The sequence below is a fragment of the Mus pahari genome, chromosome 19 (assembly GCF_900095145.1).
Source record: "Mus pahari chromosome 19, PAHARI_EIJ_v1.1, whole genome shotgun sequence".
Lineage (NCBI taxonomy): Eukaryota > Metazoa > Chordata > Mammalia > Rodentia > Muridae > Mus > Mus pahari.
The window spans coordinates 72,737,250-72,763,481 of record NC_034608.1 but is presented as its reverse complement, the minus strand read 5'-3'; the positions used below and the strand labels follow the sequence as shown (position 1 = coordinate 72,763,481).

General features: G+C 46.3%; 1 long non-coding RNA gene across 2 annotated transcripts; it reads right to left on the bottom strand.

Moving 5' to 3' along the window:
- Positions 1–11,121: 11,121 nt before the first annotated feature.
- On the bottom strand, positions 11,122–25,252 carry LOC110336166. 2 transcript variants are annotated; one of them, XR_003842521.1, is made up of 4 exons: positions 25,049–25,252; positions 22,878–23,045; positions 11,351–12,111; positions 11,122–11,237 (listed from the first exon to the last, which is right to left on the bottom strand). It is a non-coding gene; the product is annotated as an uncharacterized LOC110336166 (long non-coding RNA). The 2 variants fall into 2 exon arrangements; XR_003842522.1 differs by lacking the exons at positions 22,878–23,045; positions 25,049–25,252 and adding an exon at positions 24,596–24,791.
- Between the last annotated feature and the right edge of the window lie 980 nt (positions 25,253–26,232).

Below are 26,232 nucleotides of genomic sequence, written 5' to 3'. Positions count from 1 at the left end.
CTCCTCCTCCTCCTCCTCCTCCTCCCCCTTTTGTTCTTTGTGAGAGGGTTTCTTCTTTGCTATTAGGAGAATCATGTTCATTCCCAAGGTGTACATCACAGATGGTCTTTTTTTTTCCCCTTCTTCCCTCAGCAGGACAGAGGAAAGAGCATACTTAGCACTTCCCATGGTTGGTTGTGGTTGTGCAGGTCATACAATCTATCTGCAGAGTTCATTCTAAAATAGTAGGCACTTGGGAACGATCCAGTGAGGACTGCACAAATGCTGGGTCAAAAGGAGAAGCTCTCTATCTCCTCATCTGCGTTGAGTTGATGTGAATTCATTTAAAATGTCAACCTGGATTTAGATACAAAACATGCTTGAAGACCAGCACTGCTTGGGAAAGAAAGAGGTTAATGTGGAGAATGTGCTCCCTACTCAATGCTGTTGGAATGCAGAGCCACAGATATTTGCATGTGCGGGATCTGTAAAAGGTCCAAGGAATTTTGTTTTTGGTTTGTTTGAATTGTTTATAATGTATTCTCTTTTTTGTTCCATCCACTAACAATTCCAAGAAATGATGGAAATCAAAAGACAGAAAATATATAAATGAATTTGGGTTCTAAGAAAATTACCAGTTGCAACATCGACTCTAGCCAGTTCATAAAGCAGGTGATTATGGGGACAATAAGGGGAAAGGAACGTCATTAAATCAATAAAAAGCCTTTGACTCTTGCCAGCTCTGAAATAGCGCCTGGAAGTCTGACACTTCAAAATAGTCCACGCCAATTTTTGCAACAATATTTCGCCAGTAATGATGCTCATTTCAGGGACTTAGCGTAGATAGTCCAGGCTGCTGAACACTGAAACAAACAGGATAATTTTTGAGGCTGTTGTGTTTTATTAAATAATACCCAGAGTGTCAAATAAAACAAATCTATTCTTTTAAAAGTAATCCTGGAAAGGTCAACAACTTTTCAACAGACGAATTTCTCATCTCACTTTGAGAGTAATTGCTTCGCACACTTCAGGTTCAAGAAATGCTTCATTAAGAACAGCGGATTTCACAACCACCCCATTTGCCTTTGAGGTTCAGCAGCCAGAGCAGAGCCCAGCACTAGGAAGCCACAGGAGCCAGGCCTTGGGAGCCAGGACCGACTTGGCAGAAATTCAGTGACATTCAAGTTCAGCCCACAGCTCCCATTTAATACAGAGTAGCTGTCCCTTTGCAGCACAGTGGTAAATATTATCTCTGTATAACAGAATCGCCATTGGTTAAGCTTTCATTGGACTATCTTGATTTGACCCTCCCCCCTAGGCTTTAAAATATGCAAGACTAAACAGGAGACAAAAAGGAACAGTTTATGATGTGTGAAGATTTATATTTCTGGCTCGTTCCTTTAGATGTATACAGTGATAAAATTCTACTGTACCCAAATCCCTCTGGAAGCCTCCACTCCCCTCCACTGAAGTTTTTCAGTATGCAGGACTTGCTGTTAGCTCTAGCATAAGGTGAGTGTGGAAGGATTCAGGGACACTTTCACCCTGCCCTGTCAATCACCTTCCATTTCACACCTTCTTAAGAGGAAATATGGCAGTGTTTCTGAAAGTCTGTTCCCTTGGACCAGCCTTCACATCACTTGAGAGGTTATAAGCAATGCAGATTCTTAAGCTCTGCCTCAGACCTGCCGAATCAGAAATGAGGACTCTGGGTTTTTTTGTTTTTGTTTTTGTTTTGTTGTTTTGTTTTTTAACACTTATTTAGTTTGTGGGGAGGGTGTGTGCCTGCCGTGTCATGAGGTAAATCACAGCGATGGCACAGATCATTAGACTAGATGGGAACTCCTTTATCTCTGGTGCCCACTTACCAGCCCCCAGCCACTTAGGTGATTCTGGTACCTTCTAAAGCTTAAAGGCATATGCTACAAGAGAAAATGCATTTCTGGAATACTAGACTATTAGCAGTGGTGCCTTCTAGGTTGGTAAGCAGGGGGGAAATCAGCATATTCCTCAAGTCAGAACACTAGGAAACCTAAAATGGAGTTTGTGGGCAGGTTCCTTTTGACCAAGATCATATGGGACTCTCCTTCCCCCTGGCTGACAGGATGGTACAGAAATCTGAAGCCATTTGCTTCATACACTTGCAGGGTAAGAGAGAGACACAGAAGGCCACACCCAAGTTGAGTGTTAGCTCAGCCAGGCAAACTGAGCATCTGGGGTGCTGTCAATAGGGAGATGGCTGCCATTCCCAAGGTCAAGTCTAGAAGGGCAACTCCCAGAAAGGAGTAGATGTGTTTTAATCAGCTCCCTGGGGTTTGAGCAATGGGAATAGTGCCTGCTTCTCAGCACAGGAGCAGAGAGGCTGACCGAGCACTGGATGTTTTCACCCTCACACCAGTCACCAAGCCTCTGAAGCCCTCAGCCATTCTACCAGCAGCTGTTAAGACACCAGGATCTTTTGCAAACTTTCTGACACCAGCTATTTCTCCCCACAGTATTGGTTTCAAGATGAACAAATAGTTGACAACCCGTGGTTTAAGAACCACTGCTCTAAAAAAGAAAGGAAGGAAGAAAAACATTGCTCCAAAGTGCACATTGCAATAAACATGCAACCAGCATTATTTTTTTTTAAAAAATCAACAACACATGTCCTTACTAATGTTGCTGAGTGCTTTATGTGTTGCTGTATGTTTTTCTGTCATTTAAATTAAAATCCTAAGATAGCTATAGACCGTACACCAACTCTATTCCCACAACATTCCAAGGCATTTAAAAATCACTTTTATTAAATTTACCTTAATTTCAGATTTGATGATGATTGTCTATGCAATGTCATGATGACGTTAAAAATTATTTTCAAAATTTCAACAAGCATTTTCACTTAGTGGAATTTGATTTCAATCAATGTAAATGTTTAATGATGGGGTTTCTCCCCTACTCCTGTCCATTTACAATATGCAAAGACTAGAAACATTACAAAAAATTTAAAATAGGGTTTGAAAAAGAAACGTGTGCACTTTCGAAAGGTGCAACCCTTCAGATGTGTGAAAGAACTTGAAACCCCCTGCTTTTGAAGCCGAAAGATCTCTTCTTTATAGCCATGCCCGTATTGCCAGATAGGTCACCACACAAGACACTCGGAGACACGCTCCTGCACCCACTCGGAATGTGCACACGGAGCGCACGTGCCCACCCGCCCCCATGTCATCTGTAGCCCAGGCAGACTGAGGACGCTGGCAGATGGCAACCGGCCCTAACCTCTCCTCGCTCTCTTCCCAAATCAAAACCCACCGTAAACACCACGAAGAGCCAGGAAACCTCACGGCTTTAATCATTTCCTTTCCCCGAGTTCCATGTGGCACACAGGACACTCCGCTTTCCTTTGGGCTTGTCGGCATCTTGCGAGGGGTGTGGGAGAAGAAAAAAGAGAAAAGCCAACCGGTGTCTGCAGAGGCGGGCAGAAAGCGCCCGCCCCAGCCGTGAGGGTCCACCCGCCCCCCTCGCCCTAAGCCAGCCAGCCCTGGGGCCCTCCGCTACTGAACGACTAGAGAGTTGGCGCCATCTGGCTTTTTAAAGAAGAACACAAGGCGGGAGGTAGGGGAGGCGGAAAAGGGCAGGCTCCCTCCTTCCCAGTGCCACCAGCAGGCGACCGAGGATCAGCTGGGGTGCTCTTCACTCTCCCCTCTCGACAAAGCCGACAAAGCCGGCGCTGGCAGACCGACCCCTTAACCCAACCACCCCGACTGGTGCACGAGGCACATCAGCCTGCTGGAGAGCTACCTCCCCAGCCCTTAACCCCCACCCCATACACACACTGTGAGTAGTGCAGAGCTAACTGTGGTACTTAAAGCATTATAATATGTAAAGTGCCACAGAGTATAGAAGTATGGACGTCTACACCATTCTGTGGAGCCAAGAGGAGACTGGATAAAGGGCATCCCGAGGTTAGGATCTCCACCGCTACTTAGCACTCACTTGCCACTATGGGAAAGAATCAGGCTAAAGGAATCCCCGCTCGCCCCGACAACCTGGTACCTTATTAATTCATGCATGTAAAGGGAATAATGTTTTCTTTAATTGCTCCAAGAGACTAATTAGGAATTTAAATGAAAAGCTAGATTCCTCCCCTTCGACAATACAATTATAGCAGGAACGTTTAATAAGTCATAGAGAAATGGTAACTGATCTTTATTTGCCGTCTAGTGGCTCATGAATTAGCAGTTTGTGTTTAAGCAGGTGGGTTGAACAGTTTCACAGAACGATGGCTAAAATGGTAGAGACTCCTTTATCTAGGGTGTGGAATAGCTATCAGAAAGCAGTTATTATTTAAAGCTCAATTGATAGAGTGCTTGCCTTGCATGTCCTGGACCCTGGCATCAACCCCTACCACCACCAAAAAAAAGGAGAAACAAAGTTATTATTGTGCGTTTTTTTTTTTTTTTGCCTGCTTCCTTTTAAAATGGTAGAATTTAGAGAAAACCGTTGGAAGTTGTTTGTTTCCAACCCAATGTACAGTGCTAGAAATAACACACACACTCACACACACACACACATAAATAATATGCAGGTGTGATGATGTACACACACACACAAGGGAAATATGCATCTGCGGTCATCATAGTGTCACCCATACATCGTTAATCAGTTAACAAAGGCTTCTGCATTCAGCTTTCATTTATTGCTCACAATATCAGGGGCTGTTGGCAGTCACACACACCTTTTACACACAGGAAAAGCAGTGCTCAGAAAAACCGGCTTCTCTCAAATGTCGATGGCAAATTAAAGTTACTTAACACTGAGCGTCATCCTATTCAGCAAGCATTTGGTGGATACCTATTCAGTATCCCGGCACTAAACAAAGAGAAAAGATAGATTCTACTACTCTCAAGCAACTTTCCTTGAGAAATGACACACCCCTGAGTCTTATCGTAGGATTTTGAGGAGAGGTGGGCTGAATCTTGTAACAGAATAAAGTCTGATGCAGCAGGGAAGTATGAAAGGCAGGATGCACTCAGAGGCAAGAGGAGCCAGGCAAAGCTAAGTGATACTGAGTTTTGCTCTCATCCTCTTGCCAGTCAGTTCTTCTATGGCCCATGTAAGCAACTAGTCCTAATAATGGGGCTTTTAACATCTGTCATTCTAGGACATCTGGCAATGGCTCTTGGGACTGGGCAACTCATTCTCATTTTGTTTCTGCTCTCCCATGAAGCGATTCCCTGAAACCTGGCCCTGCTTAGGGTCCTTTCAGCTCCCAAGTCATCCACACTGGTGACTAAAGGAAAAGAACTTCAGAGGAGCAGGGAAGGTACCTGGTCCTCTATACATCCCAACTGTTCCTTGAGACAGTTTGGATTTCAGCCAAGCAGCATCAGTCCTGCTTAGTCAAGGCCAACGAGGACACGGTAGGTAGGAAAGGACAGAACTGAAGAACTGAAGGACAGTTCCTTAAACCATGCTCTAAGGGGAGCTAGTCCCCCAATCCAAGCAAGGGAGCTACATGACATCATCCTTATGGTGAGTCAACCTTGTTAGCTCCTCTGATTGCCACCCTCACCCAGTATTGTAATTTGGGAGTTGGCTGTGTGTGGAGAAGGGTCAGTCGAATACTGTTATAAATGGTGTTTTACTTATTTTCCTTCTTATTTGACTTGATTTTCATCTATCTTACCTTAGACTTCAGTCTTAAAAAAAAAAAAGATTTGCTACTGTACTTCTTCTCAGTAGGGAACCCATAACTTTGTTCAAAGGTCTGGAATTACAAGCAGAGCTAGTATATTTAAAGAAATAGAATTCTAGCACACATCCTTAATCCCTGTACTCCAGGAGGGAGAGGATATCTGTGAGTTCCAAGCCAGCCTGGTTTATACAGTGAAACACTGTCTCAAAATGAAACAGAGAGAGGGGGAAGAACAAGGAGGAAGAAGAAGGAGGAGAAGGAGGAGAAGGAGAAGAGGAAGAGGAAGGAGGAGGAGGAGGAGAAGAAGGAGGAGGAGGAGGAGGAAGAAGAAGAAGGAGGAGGAGGAGGAGGAGGAGGAGGAAGAAGAAGAAGGAAGAAGAAGAAGAAGATCCCAAGTGGAAAGCACTGTGGTTGACTTCTGCTCTAAGTTCATGCTCCTCCTGAATATAAAACCATTACCTTCTGCATCTATTATTTATAACATGAAATAGAAAGCCATGTAAGGCCTGCAGATTATTGGAGTGGCAGGTAGAGGTAGAGAGAGATGTGACCTGTGCTGACACAAGTTTACAGCAGAGACTAGTAGGCCCCATTTCTGTAATAAATTTCTGGAAAGAATGTGATAGTGGGTAGGAAGCCAACCTGGGATTTCCAGCTGGGTGACCTGAGGAAGCCTCTTTGGGCCCTGCATCTCATCTGTGGGATAAAGGAGCTAAAGCACCCTAAAACCCTTTCACAGTTCCTGTTCTCAATTCTTCACAGAAGACGCTCCACCTTCCGCCAGATGTGAGCATGAGATTTATTAAATATTGATTAATACAATATCAAAGAAAATGGGGAGAGAATTTGGGTTTGTGGGCCGAAGAGTTCATCTAGATGGAAAATTAATATTTATGTTTAAATGCATATGTATTTAATATGTGTATTTACATACATGTATACTTATATCTAGAGAGACTGAAACTGGAGAAAGTGGCTGGCTATTGAATGCAATAGGTCGGTAGGAAAGCCAGGTCTGAAGTGCAGGTTTTGTGAGTGCTGGCGTGGTAATTGGCCCGCTGGCCCCTTGTATATCTTATATGCCACTAGAGAGCTGGAAGACTTGATAAGATTCGTGGTTAATCAGCTCCATGTGTGCTGTGGTTCCTTCCCCACCACCATCAATATTGTGTTAGGAAAAGCTGCATGTCCTGGCGACAGCATGAATCTTCTTTAAAATGTGAGTCCTAAGAACCCACCCCTGCCTCTAATACTAACTCTGCATGTAAATTCGCCAAAGGATAATATCCTGAGATCATTTTTTTCAGAGGTGTTGAAAGGAGTCCGTTTAATAGAAGGGGCTAAAGGAGAGGAAGCTATCTGATGTCTCCCACCAGGCTGCTATGGGATGGTGAGCCCTGCTCACAGTCAGTCTGGGAAAGAGGCTGTTTCCAGCTCCACTCTAGCTATGTGCCCTGGGCAAAAATACCTTTGCCTTTTGGGAGGGGGTGTGTGTGTCTTAGCTTCTGCAAGAAAAGTCAGAAGTTGAAGCAGATCAGTTTAGTGAATCATATTGTTGTGGGATTTTCCTTGATCAAATTCCTGAAGCAATTTACCTGAACTTCTAGCCAACTATCTGCTTCTCTCTGCTGGATAACTTAGGAAGGAAGGAAGAGAGGAAGGAAGGGAGAAAAAAAAAAGGAAGGAAGAAAGTTGGGGTAGTTATCTAGATAATAGTTTTAAAGAGTTTTGAACTGATATTGCTTAGACAAAAATTGAAAAATGTATTAACAGATTGTTGTCTTCATTTGGTTAGTCCAGCGTCGCTGGATAAATAGGAAACACTTTCTACATGGAGAGCCATGAGCTAAGGGGAAGAGAGCAGCCAGTGTATCTTAACCTTATTTTTTAAAGTGGTTACCAACAGGAAAGTGTGCGTCTGCAGGAAAAGGGCACTGTGTTTTAGCATCTATAAATCTGATGATGCATTCACTCTGTCACAGTCCCTTCTGGGTTCTGGTCAACTTACAACCTCTCCATCTTGTTTGGAGAGCCCAGCCATCCTCAGTTGAGATTTTGTTCCCGAAATGCTTTAGGATAGCCCTAGCTGCCTCACGTGAAGGCAAACCGCCCTAGGTAACCTGAGCCTGCGGTTCCCTCCCATCTGGGGGAGGAAAAAAAGTGGGGGGTGGGAGATCGGAAGAAAAGAGGAAAAATACTGAGAAACATGTTTTGGCAGACAAGGCCTTCGGAGACTACCATGTGCGCTCCACATTGAGCAAGCCCAGGTCTTTGAAGTTTTTCTGAATGTAAAGGCATTATTCTTTCTCAAACTGTGGCTAAGTAGTACAGACGTTAAAACAATGAGTCCAGAAGGCGCAGACGCGGGACTAAGAGTTTAATTCGTCCTTCACCCAAGTTTCTGCCACCAGTTACACCCCCAGTTTGTACCCAGGCAGGCTTGCCAACCCCTACGCACCCTCTTCAGACCTAGGTTTGTCTGGGTCCTAGAACACCTTAGAGCCCGGTTCAGAAGTAAGTACTTTTCCAAACGCTGGGAGAAAACTTGCCAGATGTTTCCTGTGCTACGGGAAAGAAACTCAGGTTGGATCTGAAACATTCTTCTTATAACAGCCAGCGGCGGGTCACAGGGCCAGCTAGGCGCCCCCCCCAAGCCTGGTTCCCCAGAGAGCTGAGGGGTGCGCCCCAGCCTCTGTACCCCCACTTGCACTCACCCCTGATCTCTGGGAGTTTCTCTCAGAGATACACACAGCGGGATGGAGGACAGGTGATATGTTATTATGTGTGGAATTATGATCACATCCGAAGATCTCTAGTATATCTACTCTATAGTCTATGATGAGTTTTTAGTTATCAGGCTCCTATTATAAAGTATCCATTTGTCTCCTGCCCCACCACAGAGCAGACTAAGACAGCTTAAGTAAACCGAAGGACTAGCTCCACTAGCGGTTGCTCCAGGGTCTTGAGATTTCCCTTCCCTCAAACGGTGTAGATTCCAGAAGTGGGTGGGACAAGAGGAGCGGAGGATCACAAACACCTAACACTGGTCCCAGGGGACCTGAGGCTTTACCCACTGGGGTGGCCAAGGTCTCCTAAAGAGGAAAGTGGCCAGCTCCAGGTGCTTCCGGGTCTTAGCAAGCACTTCCGGGCTGTGTGCATCATCCTGCTTAGGATAAATGAGGTTGGATTATCACTCAAAGTAAAGGACTTTGTTTTCAGAGGGCTTGGTGACACAAACCATGTGGCACAACACTGTTCAGGTGGACCACACCAGAACATCCTTTAATTCGGAAGAAACTTCATGGCCAGGAGACTGCGTCAGCCTTCCTGTAGCGGCTCCCTTCCTCGCTGGGGCATATCTTAGACTGTCCTTCCACAGAGTAAATTCACTGGACCCAAGATGAATGGGTTTTCTACACACAGGCCTCTGGAGAGGTCCCTGTTCTTAGACATCTGGATTATGCTTGGACTTGGGCCCAACTGGCTCTGTTCCCTCTGACCTTTTGGGGTCCGGAAAATTCACACAGTGGTCACAGTTATGTCCTGCCAGCTAAACCAGTCAGCTGGAGCAGGCTCCTTCCATACTAGATGTGAGTTACTTAGGGGGACCTGGGGTTTGGGGAGGTGGAAGGTGAGAGAGGATCCTCTTGAGATGCCCTCAGTTCTCCTATGAGGCCAGGAGATGAACTGCACAAAAATTGGTGGGTCCTCATGGGCCTCTGCTTCTGTTCTCTCAACAATAACAATCGTCCCTTACTTCCCCAGAAGTCCCATTGACCAAGTCCAATAAGGATCATCACTGTAGCCTACTGTGTGCTCAGATCTTTGTCAGGTCTTTTAGGGAAACAAGGTCAGTTTCCCAGTGTATGAGTCTGGCTCAGGCACCAACTAAAATTATTTTTTCTGTGATTTTTTTTTTTCTGGAACGAATCAAAGGCTTACAGAGAATGTGTGTCCTGTGTGCTTAGCCTTCCTCATTAGCATGGCTTCCTCATTCTGACCCCTCCTCAACCCAGCTTTCTATGCAGGAGGAGACTTGGAATTCTCCTCCTGGAGGATGGATAAGGAAACTATCAGCCCAGGTAAGCATGGGAGCTGTGGTCTGGAGAATTCAAGGAAGGAAAATCATCTCCAAATGCAACCAGCCAGATGTGGGCAGAAGCTGGGAAGAGAAGAGGAGATCTGAAAATCTCCAAGTTGGCAGGCAGCGCACCGCACCGCGTGGGGAGGTGTGGGAAACAGTCAACATTTGGAGCCTTGGAATCAGAAGTTCGGGCAGCTGTTAGATAACTTCCTGATCCGCAATAAAGTTCACATGACCAAGAAGATGTTTTCCATGTTCAGTTGCTGGATTCCTTTCCTCACTCTCTTACATGCTTAGGGGGGTCCTGATTGAATGGTGGTACTGACCAGATGTGGACCTAGGTCCTTGAGGCTGAGCGTGCGTGCGCGTTTGCCTACAGGGGCAGTGGCAAGCTTGGTTGGTTGTCTTCTCAGGCAACTATCTCCCCTCCCCCCTCCAAATAGGGAATTCTGTCTGTTCCCTTTCTAACCTTCAGCCTATATGGTTCCTGACTCTCCGCAAACTGTCTAAAGTTTAAAATGGAAAAAAGAAAAAAAAAAGTCTATGTGAAGTTCCAGGCGGCTTCCTAGGCCGGCGCCTTCCGGCTGCAGCAGCCTTGTTGCTGGAATCATGCATAATTAGGGTCTGACCACTATGGAAATACAAACAAGATGTTTACTTTCCTTACCAAGAGAAAAAACTGAAAAGGAGGCCTGGTGTTCAAAGAGGGACGCCTTAAGAAGCAGTGCACGTCTAAAGAGCACAATACCTGTGTCTTTGAACTCTTCCGCGAGGGCTGGGGACAGAGAAGCTCAATTCTGATCTAGGGGTCGCCACTTAGCCTGTGTTTCTCAATGCAGCCCTGGGATCCCGGGCGTGGGGGGTGGGGGTGGGGGAACTACATCGCACACGTCACCACTTGATTCCTTTGGCCAGCTCAACTCCAGGCCTCTCCTAATCTCAGATTCCCTAGTTATGGATTTGCATCTGCCCTGCCCTGGAAGGCAGGGAAGGTAGAGAAGAGGAATCTGCGCACCTAACTCCCATGGACCACCCTGTGGTGGGGCACCAGAGCGCGCGCGGACTTCTTCGAAGATCAAACCTTACCCAGTACGATTGGGAAATGCATTTGGAAACATATTGCGTTAGTGTGGTCCCAGGGAAGGACTATAATTAATAGTCGAGGGCCTGAGGGGTGAGGGAGTCAGGGAGAACTGTGGGTCTAGCAGGCCACACCCTAATACCGGATTTTATCTGAAGACTTGAAAAAAACTGAACAGGGGCGAGAATAGGTGGTCAAGAGGCAGTACTTTAGTGTTGCTGTTTTGTGAAACAGACAAGGAATACACAAGTCAGTCCAGAAGCCAAGACCCAACCCCACCCACATCCATCCATAGCTGCCCAGTCGGATGAGCGACTCTCGAAGAAGTTATCAGTTTTACAGGAATGGCGCGAATCTGTCCACACTCCTGCCAGCTTTTAGGACAGTACCATTATTAGTAGAGATTTACACTAAGTCTGTTGCGGAAGAAAAAAAAGGAAAAAAAAACCCTCAATAATATGTATATAATAATAATAATAATAATAATAATAATAATAATAATAATAATAATATGTTTCCTGAAACATACCAGAAGTGTCTTCAACAGCGTGTTGCAGCGTAGACTATTAGTTCAAGTTCCAGCAGCTCAGACCACAAATCCCAGAGAGCGGAGCCCACCAGTGAGCTCACCTCGTGCTCCAACTGGAGGAAGCTATGATTCCCAACTCGCAACCTTGGCCAGAGCCAGGGAGCGGCAACTGTTTTACTCATTGTGGATTCATTCTCTGGGGACTTGGCTTAAGAAATCTCTCTGGTCATTAATAAATTCAATAAGATCACTCCGGCCCAGATCACCCCAGTAACCAGCAGCCCAGAGGGCAGTGGCTCTGCCTGCTCCTGCGGTACCCGGAGGGGAGTGCCTTGACTGGACCAGCGGGTGACGCCAGGGTTTTTTTTTTTTCCCCAGCCAAGCCTCCAGCTGGGTGCTATTCCCTGTCCATTACCAAGGGTAGAGAGCCTGCAGGAGTCTGCAAACATGCAGTTCCCGGGCAAAGTAAAGCAAAGTTAAAACAAACAAACAAACAAAACAAAAACAAAAACAAACAAACAAACAAAAAACCTTCCAGAACAAGAACAAGGAAATTGGGTCCAAGGAAGCAGGCAGAGAAAAGTACGCTGGGCAAAATTACGCACGCTTTCAAATCAGTTGGGCAAGTCTTTACTCTGGCGTTTTCGGTTCTGTCTTCATGGTTTCTTGCTCTCCTTTAAATTCCCCCTTTTGGTAGGGTTGGTTTTTTTTTTTTTTTTTTTTTTGTTTCCAGACAGTTGCAGGTCCCATGGGAAGCCAATCTGAGAGGAGAGAAGATAGAGTTTAAATTAGTATCTTCCAGTTTCAGGGCTTTGAGTCTTCAGTCTGCCTTGTCAACACTGCCAGAAAGCAGCAGAAGCGGCCACAGATGATAAGGAGAACCTTCCTGAACTACATTCCCACCTGCCTGCCAGTTAGCCTAATGTCACCGTTGAGCTAGAGAATCAGTATTTGTGTGCTGAGGCAAATAAACCACAATCTTCTCTCTTCTCACCATAGAAACTATAAGATGAATTAATATAGCCTCGTGTGATTATAAAGTCCCATTAAATAAGAACTCATTTAGCCTCCTCCAGGTTTGGCTTAGTGCTACAGGAATAACTAGGGTTGAGAGCGCGCTTTTATACACAAGGAGAAAGAGATGGCTTAACCTGGGTGAATCTGGCTTCAGGGACTATTCATGTCTGACCTAACAGAAGAAAAGGAGAGTAGGTTCCTCTCCCCGTCCCTCATTTGCTCTCCAACTTTCCCTTCTCTCTCTCTCTCTCTCTCTCTCTCTCTCTTTCTCTCTCTCTCTCTTTTTTTGTTTGTTTTTGTTTTGTTTTGTTTTCCTCAATAGCAGTGTCAGGAATGTGAAGAACAAGAGTGGGGTTGGCCATTGTGGTGGTGCATGCCTCAACATACACACACACACACACACACACACACACACACACACACACACACATGCACACGCACATGCACACGCACATGAACACGCACATGCACACGCACATGCACACACCACTCACCAATCATCCTCATTCATATAACCAACATGGGCTACATGAATTCTCATTTCAGAAACCCCCAAAGTGGCTGTTGATGGCTAGAGAGTGCAGATCTGTCCAGAGACCCACCATATCTTTGTAGGGATGGAAAAAAAAAGAGGACGTAATTTCCTTCAAGAAATTCCAGGTCACACCGCCTCTCCCGGAAGGCAGAAATACACTTGCTTTCCTTTCTAGCTTTCAAAGTTCTGTGTCAGTCCTTCTACATTCCACAGACTCCTTAAACTCAGAACCTAACGCACAATCTGCACAGATTCCCCCCCCCCTTTAGATAAAGATGTCTATGATGTGTTGAAGCTACTACTGCATGTGAACTGCCAAGCCAATCTGCAGATAACCAGGTCTGGGAGGACCACCTCCTGAGGCTTCTTTTCCAGAATCCCACACTCTGCTCTCTTCCAGTCTGGAGTAGGTAATCCCTTCTGTTTATTGGACAAACTCCTGGCTCTGACAAGTGAGAGAAAAAAAAATAGTTAAGGTAGCATTTGTACATGAGAGCCAAGTTAATTGCCTTATGGACCTCTCCAGGTTTGAGATGTTCCTGCCCCTTAGGGCTCAAGAGGGAGCTCTGGACTCAGTTTAATCGTCAGGAGCAGAAACTCAAGTCCAAGTTGAGTTTCTATCATTTCCAACCCGCAATGAAATGGTGAAGAGGAAAGAGGTAGCTCTCTGGGGAGCCATTAGACTCTGGGGTCCTCTGGTTGATGAGAGATCTGAGTAAATGGCTCTGCCATTCGGCATGTGGGGACCGCAGTTTAAAATGTGTCGCAAAAGTCTTCCAGTGCCTAGGGCAGGATTTCCATCACCCAGGGAGCATGCAGAAGATACTCATGGGAGGTATTTCAAGTTCCTCTCCCTGTGGCCAGGAGATTTAGCCCAGACTACATTACTCTGAAAACCATCCTGTCCTAGGAATCTGGGAGTTTCTTTGAATGCACATACTCTAGCTAGGGCTGTTCTTTTTGTACTGCCACCAAGTCCTTTTGGGCATAAAGCATTTAGAAATGTCCTCCCCTGTAGCTTGTGAAGATTAAACAACAAGAGCCTGTAAAATGTTTGACACTTAATAGGCACTCATTAAAAGTTAGTTCCTTTCCTCTACGTCCTGAAGGTGGGGGTGGGGGGTGGGCAGACTTTATTACTCCTCCAGATGGAGGCGCTGAGGTGGGGTTGTAGAGGAGCTGCAGAGGAGCACTAACTTTCCTGAAATCCTTCCACTGAAACCCAAAGGCCTCCAGACCTACTAAGATGGTGGACTCAGCAGTTTCCTGAGGTGAGGACTAGTACCGAGGCGTATAGTGTTTCATTCCAGCCCTATAGGCACCATAGATGGGCTTTCAGAATGCCACTGAAAGAGATCTAAATAATTATTTCTCCCCCTGGTTATAGGAGATAAGAACCAGAATAAGGGGTGGGAGACACTGCATTCTGTGCCTTTAGAATCCCTTAGTGCCCAAGTGCTACCCACTGGGCCTGGTGCCCATGAAGAGAAAGGATATCCACAAGCTGTTACTAATGAGGTTTAGGTTCTATGCCCTGTACAAGGACTGGAGCATGGCCCTATTTGTTTATTTCTGTATTTGTTTATCTCATGCCAAAGCAAGGGCTGTTGTTATTTCAAGTCATCAATCTAATGTCAGCTCTTAAGAGAAGCCACACCTGTCCCCGCGCCCTGTCTTTCAATGGCCGGGCATTCCTACCTCCTTTAAAAAAGACTGTCACTAGATCTGTGTGCCCAGCACTTTATTAAGCTGGGGCAGGGTGGTCAGTCTGAGGAGGAGAGAAGAAAGCAACAGTCTTCAAGGGCTGCATGAACACTCCTCGGGATCTGGCGTGCTGTGGGAGGCCTGGCTTGGTGCATGGGAGTATTTAGCAGGTTCCGTGCCATTATTGCCTAACAGGGTGTGAAAAGTAATATGGACATGAAATACTGTGGGAAAATGGAGCGTTTCCAAGCAGGCGGGGGTGGGGGGTTGGGGGGGCTCTGGCTAGCCCTAAGGGCCCAGAATCCCTAAGCCCCTTTTGTGGTGCTCCAGGAGTTGTGAACAGGAAGGCAGAGGAAAGGTGGGGGTGGGATGGGGGTGGAAGGGGGAGAGAAAGGCAGAGAGGAGGTGCGCACTATGAGCACTCTAATGGCAGATGGGGACCCATGTGACAGCTGGGGGCAAAGCCCTGCTTCCTGTACTCCTCAACTACATCTTATGCGTGAATGTATATAAAAGATGAAAACAATATTTTATCCTATTAAAAAAGGCTGTCAAAGCCAGCAAGGGCCCGAGAAAAAGTATGTGGGGGGCTTCCTCAAGAGGTGGAGATGAAAGCCGAATGCCAAGACACTCAACTGAAGGAAAATTTTCAACCCTAGATCTAGAGCACTCAAACCTAGCTGCCTAGGCAGTGCCCTGTAGACAAACGCGCCCCCAAATTCTGACAATAATACCGCTACCTCCAATACACTTAGAGGGGTTCTGGTTTTCCTACCTTGGGCCTCAGCAAATCCTACCTCAGGCAAGAGAGGGAGCCAGACCTCCCACCTTCTCAACCATCCTTGAGAGATGCGATCCCCCCCCCGACTTGGGGGATGGGGAAATAAAGACACAACACCTTCCTCCCCACCCCACCCTCACCCCCGTGCAGAAGAACACATAGATACAGTGTGAGATTATTCTCAACCTTTTCGATTCCCTGCCTCTTTCCAGACAAGCATGTGCTCAAGAGCCTGGAGACAACTCCTCCACATTCAGTTGAGGAAGCCAGGGAAGACACAGGCACAGGCGCTTTTGTTCCCCCCCCCCCCGCTGGCTTCTTCCCCCACTAGTTTGAAGTCCTTCTTACAAGCACAGGACTTCATCAGGCTTCATTGCAGCACCCCAGGCCATGGTACAGGTGCCTGCAGATGGTACAGCTGGTACCAGGTTTGAAAACGGACCCCACCGTGTATTCTATCTTAACAAGTATTCAGTCACTATTCAAAGGTGCGCGAGACGGCAGTCATTGGTTTTCTCGTGCAAATAACTCCAGGTTCGAACGAACAGCAAACCGAAGCTACAGGAGAAAAACAGCGAGGGCGTGGTAGGGATGCGCATGAAGAATCAGAATCAGAAACGAACGCTCGCTCGCTTGGGTAGGCCAGAAACCTACTGTGCTTTGCTGACCTCCAACTTCCATCCTGAGGCCTGAAGCGCCAAAGATACACCGTGTGCTCCCGCTCTCAGGGAGCACGAAGGACCAAAGGCAAAGGGATCGGCAGCACCCGTGGCCCCGGGCAAACCGGCCTCCTGGGAGAGCCGAGGCCGCAGGTCCAGGGCTCGCAGCTTCTTTCACCCCCAGACTCAAGCGCATGGCCCAGGCTCCTTCCTCCCCTTCCCTGGGGGATGAGCTCACTTCCTCCGGCGGCGCCGCTCCATCCCCCTCGCCTGCATCCCGCTCCGGCCTCCAGATGCTGCCCAGCGGGCAGCGACTACCAGCCCGGCCTTCACCCTTTTCCTTTCTCCCCCTAGGGGCTTGTTGAACGCACGCCCCAGAGCCGGGTGGAATTCCTTCTGGAAAAGAGCGGAAGTAGAAACCTAGTAGAATCCAGAGGAAGCCGCTTCTCCGCAGCCCCCGACTGAAGGCCAGGCCTGTGTTCTTTTGGATGCCCATTTGACTCTGGACCAGTCTGAGGCTTTTTTCCTTCTTTCTTCCTTTCTGCCCCGCCCCCTTTCACCCTGTTTCTCGCTTCAGTTCATTCGTGTTTTTAAAAATTCATATGTAAGAACATTAAAATGAAAGAGCGATTTCGCATTTAAAAGTCGGCAGCAGCAGAGAGGGAATTACAAATAGGATGGGGTTTAATTAGCTGGTAATACTCCTCTCACGCCCTATAATTAAACAGAGATTCTAGTGGCGCTTCAGGGCCCACAAGTGATTATTACAAGCATATTTTACGTTTACATTAAAACTCTGTCCCCGGAGTGTAGTACGGGATCTGACTCCATTTATTCGTATTTCAAAACTGAAGCCGGGGCCAGAGCGCAGCTTTTCAGAAATGGAAGGCTGGTTCCTTGGATGGTTTTGATTTTCCATCCCTGTCTTGTTGATTCTGAGTGCCCCTTCACCCCCCCCCCCCAAAAAAAAAGCCCAAGCACCTACACCCTCGGCCCCTACTGAGACCCATGGTGCAAGCAGGGTGGGGGCTATCTGTGCAAAACAAGAGCAACTTGGGTTGGGGGCTCCTCACTGTGTACAAAGGCATCCCCAGTACGAACGCAGAAACCTCAGTTCACACCTAAACAATCTCCAGCGCTCTCCTCCTTGCCATTTCATCTGTTTACAGTTTTTAATGGGCTTCTTATTAATCTATTCTAGTCCCCAAGCAGGCTTACAGCCTCTCTCCAGCCAAAAGACAGGGCCAACCGATCAGTACCTAGCTGGCTTAGACTGGCAGCCCTCTGGACCCATAGTTCTATGGCCACTTGAGTGACTTCAGGCTTTAAAGGAAGCCAGCACTTGTGCTGTCACCAGATCTAGTATCTTTGAATTAGAACTGTTTTCTTCTTAGAGACACTATTCTCTTAGTCCCAGGAGAGACAGATCCAATTCCCCTAGGTTGGCTAGGTAAAGCATTAGCCAGCCTGAAGTATCTGTGGTGTGAAAAAGCAACAGGCTCCAACAGCTGTCTTGGAACAGAATAAAGATGTTCAGGAAATGGTGGAGATGGGGTGCTCAGTCATCTGACCCTCACTAGGTTTCCATCTTCCCATCCAATCTCTATTCTGCCTCCCCCTTAAAACAGTTCCTGCCGAAACATCCTCTTTACTTATCTTTAATAAACAAGAGTTCCCTGGAAATAACTACCCACAGAAGGAAGAGGAATCCACCCTTTCATCTCCACTAATTAATGAGACTTGCTGGCCTAGAACTAGGAGCATCTTCAAACCTATCATATGGATAGACGTGGCTAAACCAGACGAAATCTGCAAGTCCACACCATTCTTTTCTTCTGTAGTCTATATGTATATATGTATATATGCACACAAGTGCATATATATGATATTTGTAACAGTCTGTGCCAAGATGCAGAAGAGAAGAACAAATTCTGAGAGCATCCTCTTTGGTTGATCCTTAAAGACCAGACCTCCCTTCTGGGACTAGAAAGAGAGAGACCTCCAGGGTGGAAAGCCTGAGGGTGGGGGTGGGTAAGTAAGTCTGCTAAAGACAGCCTTCATCCAGGTCTATTCACAGTCACATGATTCATTAGAATCCTTAATCCTCAGGAGAAGACTAGCATCAGACCCTCTGACCCTGCCAGTGAAACCTCATAAAACTGGCCAAGATGCTGGCCAACATACACACACGTTAATTAGAGTGACATGGTTCTTTGGCGTCTAGTCTGATGAACAGCTTTGGGGCTGAAGAGGGCAGAAGGTTTGGGGTCCCTTTCACCATCATATGCCCTTTGGTCCCACCAAGGCATCAGTTGGACACAATACATGATCCGAAATCCAGTCCACTTTACTAGATAGCTTACCTTCAGCTCCTAAGGCAAAACTCTGCCCCTGGGTCCCTAAGAGCAACAGGCAAAAACCTAAAAACCCAAAGGAAACAAAAACCTTTGTTGTTATCATTAATTCTGTGTGCTTTTGTTAGGTAGGGTTGGGGGACAGTCCAAAGTGAAAGCAGACACATTTTTGTTACTAATAAATGTGTAGATACTTAGCAGCCCCCCACATGGCTATAATCTTCCCAGGGACTGAAACTGTTTCCAATATCGTTACATCAATGTATAGAGGTTGGCCCAATGAAGAAGGGCAAGGACTGGAGTCAACTTCACTATAATTCTGATCCAGTACTGGAAGTCAAACCACATCCAGGAAACAGAACTACTTCATCTCTTGCAATGTTTCCTACACATGACATGCTTTCTTTTTTCTCTCTCTCTTTTAAAAAAATGTTTCTCCAGCTACACCTCTCCGAAGACAACAGTAAAGATAAGCCACCATTTAGGTTAGATTCAGGAGCTAAGACCCTTAAACTTTCCTCAAGGCCACATAGATGTAGATGAAAATGTTGTTTGTTCTGCAAAAGCAGAAAGATTTAGAGGACCTTAAGAGAAACAAGAATATTTTCCTTACTTTTAATAAAAACTAAATCACCTCTGCTTTTCCCTTTTTCCCCAGGGTCTCAGGCACACTGGGCAAGGGCTTTACCACCCTTACCACTGATCATTCTAGCTCTGTCAACTTCTGTCGAGTTGTAACTAGCAAACCTCCTGAAAGTCTGCATGGTTATGACATTGCTGAATTTATCTCGATTATTTTATAGTGAATATGCATCATCTAATCCTTTGCCTATCCATTTATAACCTGTGCAAATTAACTGCAGATGAGAACATTGTCAAAACTCTTTTTATCATAGGAGAGAATTTATTCATGACTTATTTGATGCGTAGCAATTTAGCTGATTCCAATTTGGAGGGAGGAAGGGATAGATTGTTGGGAAAGGGAATACTTAGCCTGTGCAAGGCCTGGGACTTAATCCTAAGCATCCAGAACAACACAAAAACAAAACCCATTTGAGTTGGAGGGAGGGCCATACTAAAATACAAAAAGCCACTTCCACAACTCTACACAGGAATTTACAGTCTCTGTCTTTCTAGTTGTGTCTTTCTCTCTTTCCTTGCTGTATAGTACCAGTCACAGAGCAAAGACCATCCAATATGGGGTGTGATCAGTTCTTCTGCATATACCCTTGTGCTGTAAAATTTAGATTACAATCCAGATATATCTTATACCATGACTGGACTGTATTTTCTGTGAGCCTCTTCCAAGCCTCCAAAGATCCCCTCCAAGCCTCCACTTCCAGTAGCTGAGGAAGGAGATTTTTCAGTGCTAGAGCCATAGAAATGACACTCTCTTTGGCTTCTTCATGTATTAGAAAGCTTAGGGAAGATTCACAAGCAATGAACAATGGTGGAAAAAATAGCAGGAAAGAATTTTTGCCTGCATATTTTGTATATGTTTTTGACTCTCAAGAACATCATGCCTTTTCATTAGGAATGTATATCACGGGCTAAGAATGTGCAGCAGACATGTAATCCCAGCACTTGGGAGATGGTCATAGGAGGCATGTAAGTTTAGATCAAAGTCAGCCTGAATTACTGAGGTGGATCCTATCTTTACAAACAAACAAAACCAAGTAAGAACATCTCATGGGGACATACAGTAGCATATTTGGCACCTATCATATAATGAAGACTAGTTGTTATCTGAGTAGACTTTAGGAGCTAAAAACATACAATACACATTTGTTTGTTTGTTTAATGGGTTCTAAGTTGAAAATCTGACCAGAAAAATGCTACTTTTATGAGAAAAAAAACATTTTAGATGAGACAAAAATGCATAATCTCTGATGTCTCTAAACAGAGGACCATCCTGTTTAAAGCCACTTGTAGCTCCAGTTAAGATACTGGAAGGGTAGGCTTGAAGGATTGTCTTTAGTGCCACAGGGAGAGACTACATTAAAATTAAAATTTAGGGTTGAGCCAGGCACAGTGAGAAGCCTATAATTCAAGTACAATATAACTGAAAAGATAGTCTCTACCAGATGTTTTGTAATGAAAAAAAAAATGTTTTTGAAGAGTCTTGCCTACAAAGGGCTTCCTCTCAGAGAACCAGCACTCAGTTATACCCCTCAGAATGGGCTGTACACTTTATCTCTTTGCCAGAACTCTAAAGGGGTAAAAGTTGGGCAACTACTTCTTGGGAAGGAAGACATAATGCTCTAAGTGTGTGTGTGTGTGTGTGTGTGTGTGTGTTTTCAGAGACAGCCCTTTGCTATACAGTCCTGGCTGGTCTGGATCTTGCTGCAACCTGACTGGCAACCTTTGGGGATTCTCCTGAATCCACTTTTCATGTGCTTGGATTGTAGGCTTCTCAACATGCGCCTGGCTCAAAGCTAAATTTTAAAAAAGAAGAATCAAAGCCGTCAAAACTAAGGGTGAATTCAGAAATCAAAGGAACCAACTAAATGTTTGAGACTGGATAACCATTCACTTTCATTACTTCCAGGTAATTAAAGAGTGTTCCCATGTCCCAAATATTTTAATTTGGAACTGCTGTGGTCCTCAAGAACGTGCAAATAAACAAATCCACCCTGCCAAAGGACACTGGCCCTGCAGCTCACTCTGATGTTTATGTCTCCAAAAGTTTTTCATGTTGTATAGTCCTGGCTAGTAAACAACCTGAACTGCTCTAGTGGCAAAGGTCAAATTTCAAAATGAAAAGGACTTGAAAAGAAACTGTCTTAGTTAAAGATACAGTACGTGGAAACAAACAAACAAACAGGGAATAAACTCCGCTCTGTCCATTTCTGTAAATCAGCAGATCCTGTCCCAGACATAAAATCGGGTTACATTTTCCCACAAAACAGGTGCTTATGTGATTTCTAGAGGACAATAGGAGGGATTTTATACAATGACCAGGAGAAAGCAGGGGTCTGAGATCCCGAAAAGGTAGCAATAGAGGGAAACAGTTGAGGTAGGAAGGAAATGAAGGGGAATTGAAGGAGCCCTTGGTTCCCCACAGCTGTTGGAACATATGGTGCCAGGGTTTTTCATCAGTGACAAAGGATGATGGAAAAACTCCTTTCCCCACTAAAAAATGCCTTCCCTACAAATAAAGATAAGTCTTCAGGTTGAAATCCCCTCCCATGGGGAATAAACAGAGGTCACTAATCTTTTTTTCATACTTCGGCAAAAGTAACAGGGCAATTATGAAAGCAACAGGGTGTGTGTGCTAAAAAAAAAAAAAAAATCCCTCCAGGATCAGGCCAGACCCTGGGTGGGACCATCCTATCGGGGGGTTCTCCATATTTCACGTTTTATAGACAGTCTTTTTCCTAAAGGATATACTTTCATTAGGCTATAAATGCTCCAGCAGATGAGAGAGGGAAAGGTGTGTGTGTGTGTGTGTGTGTGTGTGTGTGTGTGTGTGTGTGTGTGTGAGAGAGAGAGAGAGAGAGAGAGAGAGAGAGAGAGAGAGATCACAAAGACAGGTGTGATAGTTAAGGAACACATGTAGGTTGAGCACTTGGTAGCATCCAGGTGCAGGGTGCATCCCCTGGCAGAGGCCTCCCTTCCTAGTTTTCAGGTTCCCCTGAAATTCCCCAAGTCGTGTGTGTGTGTGTGTGTGTGTGTGTGTGTGTGTGTGTGTGTTTTCAAGTTTGTTAAATTGTTAAATATTTTATTAGTTGTGTTCTTACTGTTGAGGACTTTTCAGTTCCAGTTACACCCTGGTCCCTGTATCAGTGAAGTAAAAATATTTCAGAGCTTAAGGGACCTAACTGGGTGTCCCCAGCGTGGAGTGTCCTTGTTTCCCATTCCTTTCTTTCAGCCTGTAGATGACTGAGTCAGTCACTGGAGTATCATTCACCCTTCCGTTGGAGGCCTCTGTGAGAACGGCTAACTCCCCTCCACAACACGGTTCGCACTTAGAGGTCGGTAGCAGGTTAAAAATTATTGGAAAACATGGCCTGGATGATATATAGTCTAGGTCAGATTAGCAATCATATCCTATGTTTAAAATACACCCTGAATTGTGGCCCTGTTTCATTAGGGAGTTGCACCCAATGGGGAAGAATTGGAGCAATAATTACTTCCTTCTTGGAAAAAAAAATATGTTTCTAAAGAAAGCACTGGAATCAAGGACGAGTTAGGTAATGTGTATTAAAAAGGCCAGCAAGTCGCTGTCGTTGAAACCCAATCACAGTTCGTAGTTCAAGGCAAACTGCTTTTAATTGACACGGTGTATATTCGCCTGCTCCTCTCAGGGTTGCCCTGGCAGGGACGCCCCAAGAGTATTTATTTCTAGGGTGGAAACAAAACAACCACCCCCGTCTACCGCGTTAAGAGAGCGCTCCAAGATGGACTGCCGGAGAAAGGCTTTTTGACCCGGGTGGAAATTAGTCATATTGACAGACGCGCAGGAAAGGTAAATTACCCGGCGCGCTGACGCTACGCAGAAGCGCTCCGGGATCCGACTGCGCCTCGGCGCGGAGGGGGCCGGCTAGAGGCTCCCAGTTCTTTGCCCCAGATTTCCATCAAGACTTAGCTTCTCTGGACTTGCGGTTTCAATGAGAAGGTGACCAAGCGAGCCCTGATAAGATGCCTGACAGGGAAAAGAAACAAAAATAAAGCAAACACAAAGGGGGAAAAGATTTACCCTTTCTGAGCTGGGAGGTGAGCAAAGTACAGAGCCAAGGGAAAAAGCTAGCAAAGTCCGCAGAGGAAAGAAAGGGGGAGGAGGCTGCGAGGCACGGACTTCGACGCTCGAGAGCCTAGGCCGCCACTTGGGAGGTCCCGGCCTCAGTCTGGCCAGGCCAACCATATCCCCGGGAGGATCGGAGCTAGGGCGGGTCACAATTACACCTCGGCTCCAGGCGAGGGCTTAAAACCAAGTGGTGGGGACCGAAGTCTGGAAGCAAGGCCCCCGCGGTCATCAACGGGGGGGGGGGGCAGGCCCGTGCACAGGAACCTTTTTACAAGACATGTGGGTACAAGAAAACAAAATCAAAATAAACTCCTTTCATCCACCACGGCCAATGAAAACAAAAGCTGTCTTGTAGAGGAGGTGAGCGGTTTTGAAATTCAGCGTGTTTTGTTTTTTTATATAAAGAGTTTTTCGATTTTTTTTTTTTCCCCGACAGTTGAGGCTGGAATTGTCAGGGGAGGGGAGGAAGAACTCCTACATTGGCGGAGGTGGGTGGGGTTGGCTTCATAGGTTTACCCCTAAGTGTGTGCAGCCGTGCTTCTCAGCACAAGTTGGAGACTGCTCGCACACCAGATGGCAGCAACATAGGCAGAGTCTGATGGTCCCATCTCATTTCTTTGCAAAAACTAGACTCGAGAGGGGGAAAACTGGAAGGCATTCAAAGTGTGGCATCTAGACTCGACCAAAGTAGTCTACTCGAAGGATAGTCACGGTGGCCATACGGGTCACTGAGGAGCCGCTTTTTCCTCATGGCCTTAGGGTTGGGGCCTCCCCATCTATTTCGGACTTGGATCCTGGGCTCAAAGGAAGGGAAGAATCAGCTGCTTGGGTTTTGCAGTCAGGTTGTCAGGGCGAAGAAAGTGATGACCTTTCACGGGCAGCGTCCCCATCCTGTAGAGGTGGCCGGTGGCTTCTCCGGACCTTGAGCATGGCTTGTTATTTTTAGTTTTCTAGGCGCTCCGGAAAGACTCTTACCCAGAGAGGTTGTGGGAGAAGCGCGGAGGTGGGGGTGGGGCTACTAGGGTGTTTAACAGGACATGCTACTTACTATTAAAGCAAAACAGAACAAAATGCGCTCTCTAGATTCCTCTCCTGGGTGTCTGCAAAAACCACGCCAAGATTCACTTTTAAGAAAACCTTGGGGAGAGGGTGGGTGGGGCCTAGAAACCGCTCTCTGCTGGGCTCGGAATCCGGTGCTCTCAACCTACTTTCCCCTTCTCTTTGGCTACTGCCCTTAGCCCAGAGCTGACCAGAGCAGCTCTTCCGGAGAAAGACCGTAGGACCGGAGGAAAGGGAGGAATTTCTGTTGCTTCCGCAGAGCCAAAGTTTGGGGCATTTCTGAAATCACTTTTAAAGAACAGTTTGCAGTCAGTCCCTATTTCCACAACACGATTTGCTGGGAAAGTATTGTGTAGAAACTTGGGCTTCCACCCGTCGTCCCCTCTCACCTTGAGGAGGCCTGAGTCCAGTCTGACCTCTCAGATCGCTGTTCAGATCTCTGCAACGTGCGCTCTTCCTCTTCTTGAGGGTGCTTGGCTCCTGCAGACTTCCACCCATCCTCTACCGGCACCGACCTCAACGGTAAGACCCAGCCTCCCTTTCTAGGACTCCACTCTGCTTCTCCAAAGAGCTAAGCTGGCTGGAGTCGGGACGAGGCTCCTTCAGTTTCTTCCTTTATCTCCCGCCCTCCCCGCCCCCCAGCTTCTCCTCTCCAGAGGGTGTGACTCATTGGGTCCACCTTGACTTCCCCTAGCGATCCACTGCCTTAGCCCGCATCTCTCTACCCACAGGATTGCCTTGTTTTCCGGGTGCATGTGGGGGGACCTCAGTGCTGGTTCCACCACTTGGTGCCCTGAGTCTGGTAAACAGGGACCCCCCCCTTCCCCCCCCCCCAGACTCACCGCATCTATGCTCTGAGTGGCCTTCAGGAGTCCAAGATGCACAAAGGAGAGGAAGTGCAGAGAGAGAGAGAGAGAGGAAGGGAGGGGATGGTGGTGGACATAAACCTAACATACACACACACACACACACACACACACACACACACACACGCACGCACACAAAACCAACTTTGGGATTGGACTGTTTCTATTTCAGACGACACGACCTGGATGAATGGAGTATCCGGAGAAGGTTTTTGAAGACGTTTAGGAGGAAGGGTGAGTTTTCTGTTGAGAAACTCAATCTGCCATACAGTAGCGGGCCCCATCTGGGATCTGTCACTGCTGACAGCACCACAGGGCACAGCCGTGATCTTCTGCACAGCCTGCACTCCCAGAAATACCCTCCTTAATCAAAGGATGTCTGCGCGCCGGCGCTCAGCTGACCGAAGCAGAGAGGCCTACGAATTCCACCCCTCCCGCCCCCTTCCCAGGCTCACAACCTCCCCCAACCCTGTCTTTCCAGAGCATTAATTAAAAGCGGAAAAAAGACAGAGGCTGATGTCATTGCTCTCAGATCATAAACGTAAGAGTCATCCTGTGAGAATCCCTGAAAATGACTTTAATGAATAATTTCAGAGACAGTTATGGCTTTGGGTGATTACTGAGTGAGAATATGAAAACCAGATTTTCAAGGGAAGGCAATGGTCAGGCGGTCTGACCATCTCCCCCCCCCCAAAAACTGCATCAGTTTTCCTTCCCCAACTACTACTACAAACTTAGATTTTTTGTTTCCAGGGTTTTTTCTTTAAAACTAAAGCCACAAGCAACACACACACACACACACACACACACACACACACACACACACACATCCCACACCATTTCTGTTTTATCCTAAAGACAAAAATATCAGTGCCAAGCAACAATAACAATCTATCTTAAAAAGAAGGCCCATTGGTTCCCATCTTTTCAGAAAGGAGGGATTTACCGCCATCTTGGTTTAGAATACTATCTTTTCTGGCCCCATCTAGGCAATGTTGATGAAGATTGAACACTCTGGCCTTGAGTAAGTGTATTGTTTGTTTTAAGTGAATTTTAGCTGGCTGAGCAGTAAACATCATGGGAACAAATAGTATGTTTCTGCAGGTCTCCATGACTCTCCAGTTCTTGGTCACCAATGCTTGAAAGATGACTTGGTATTA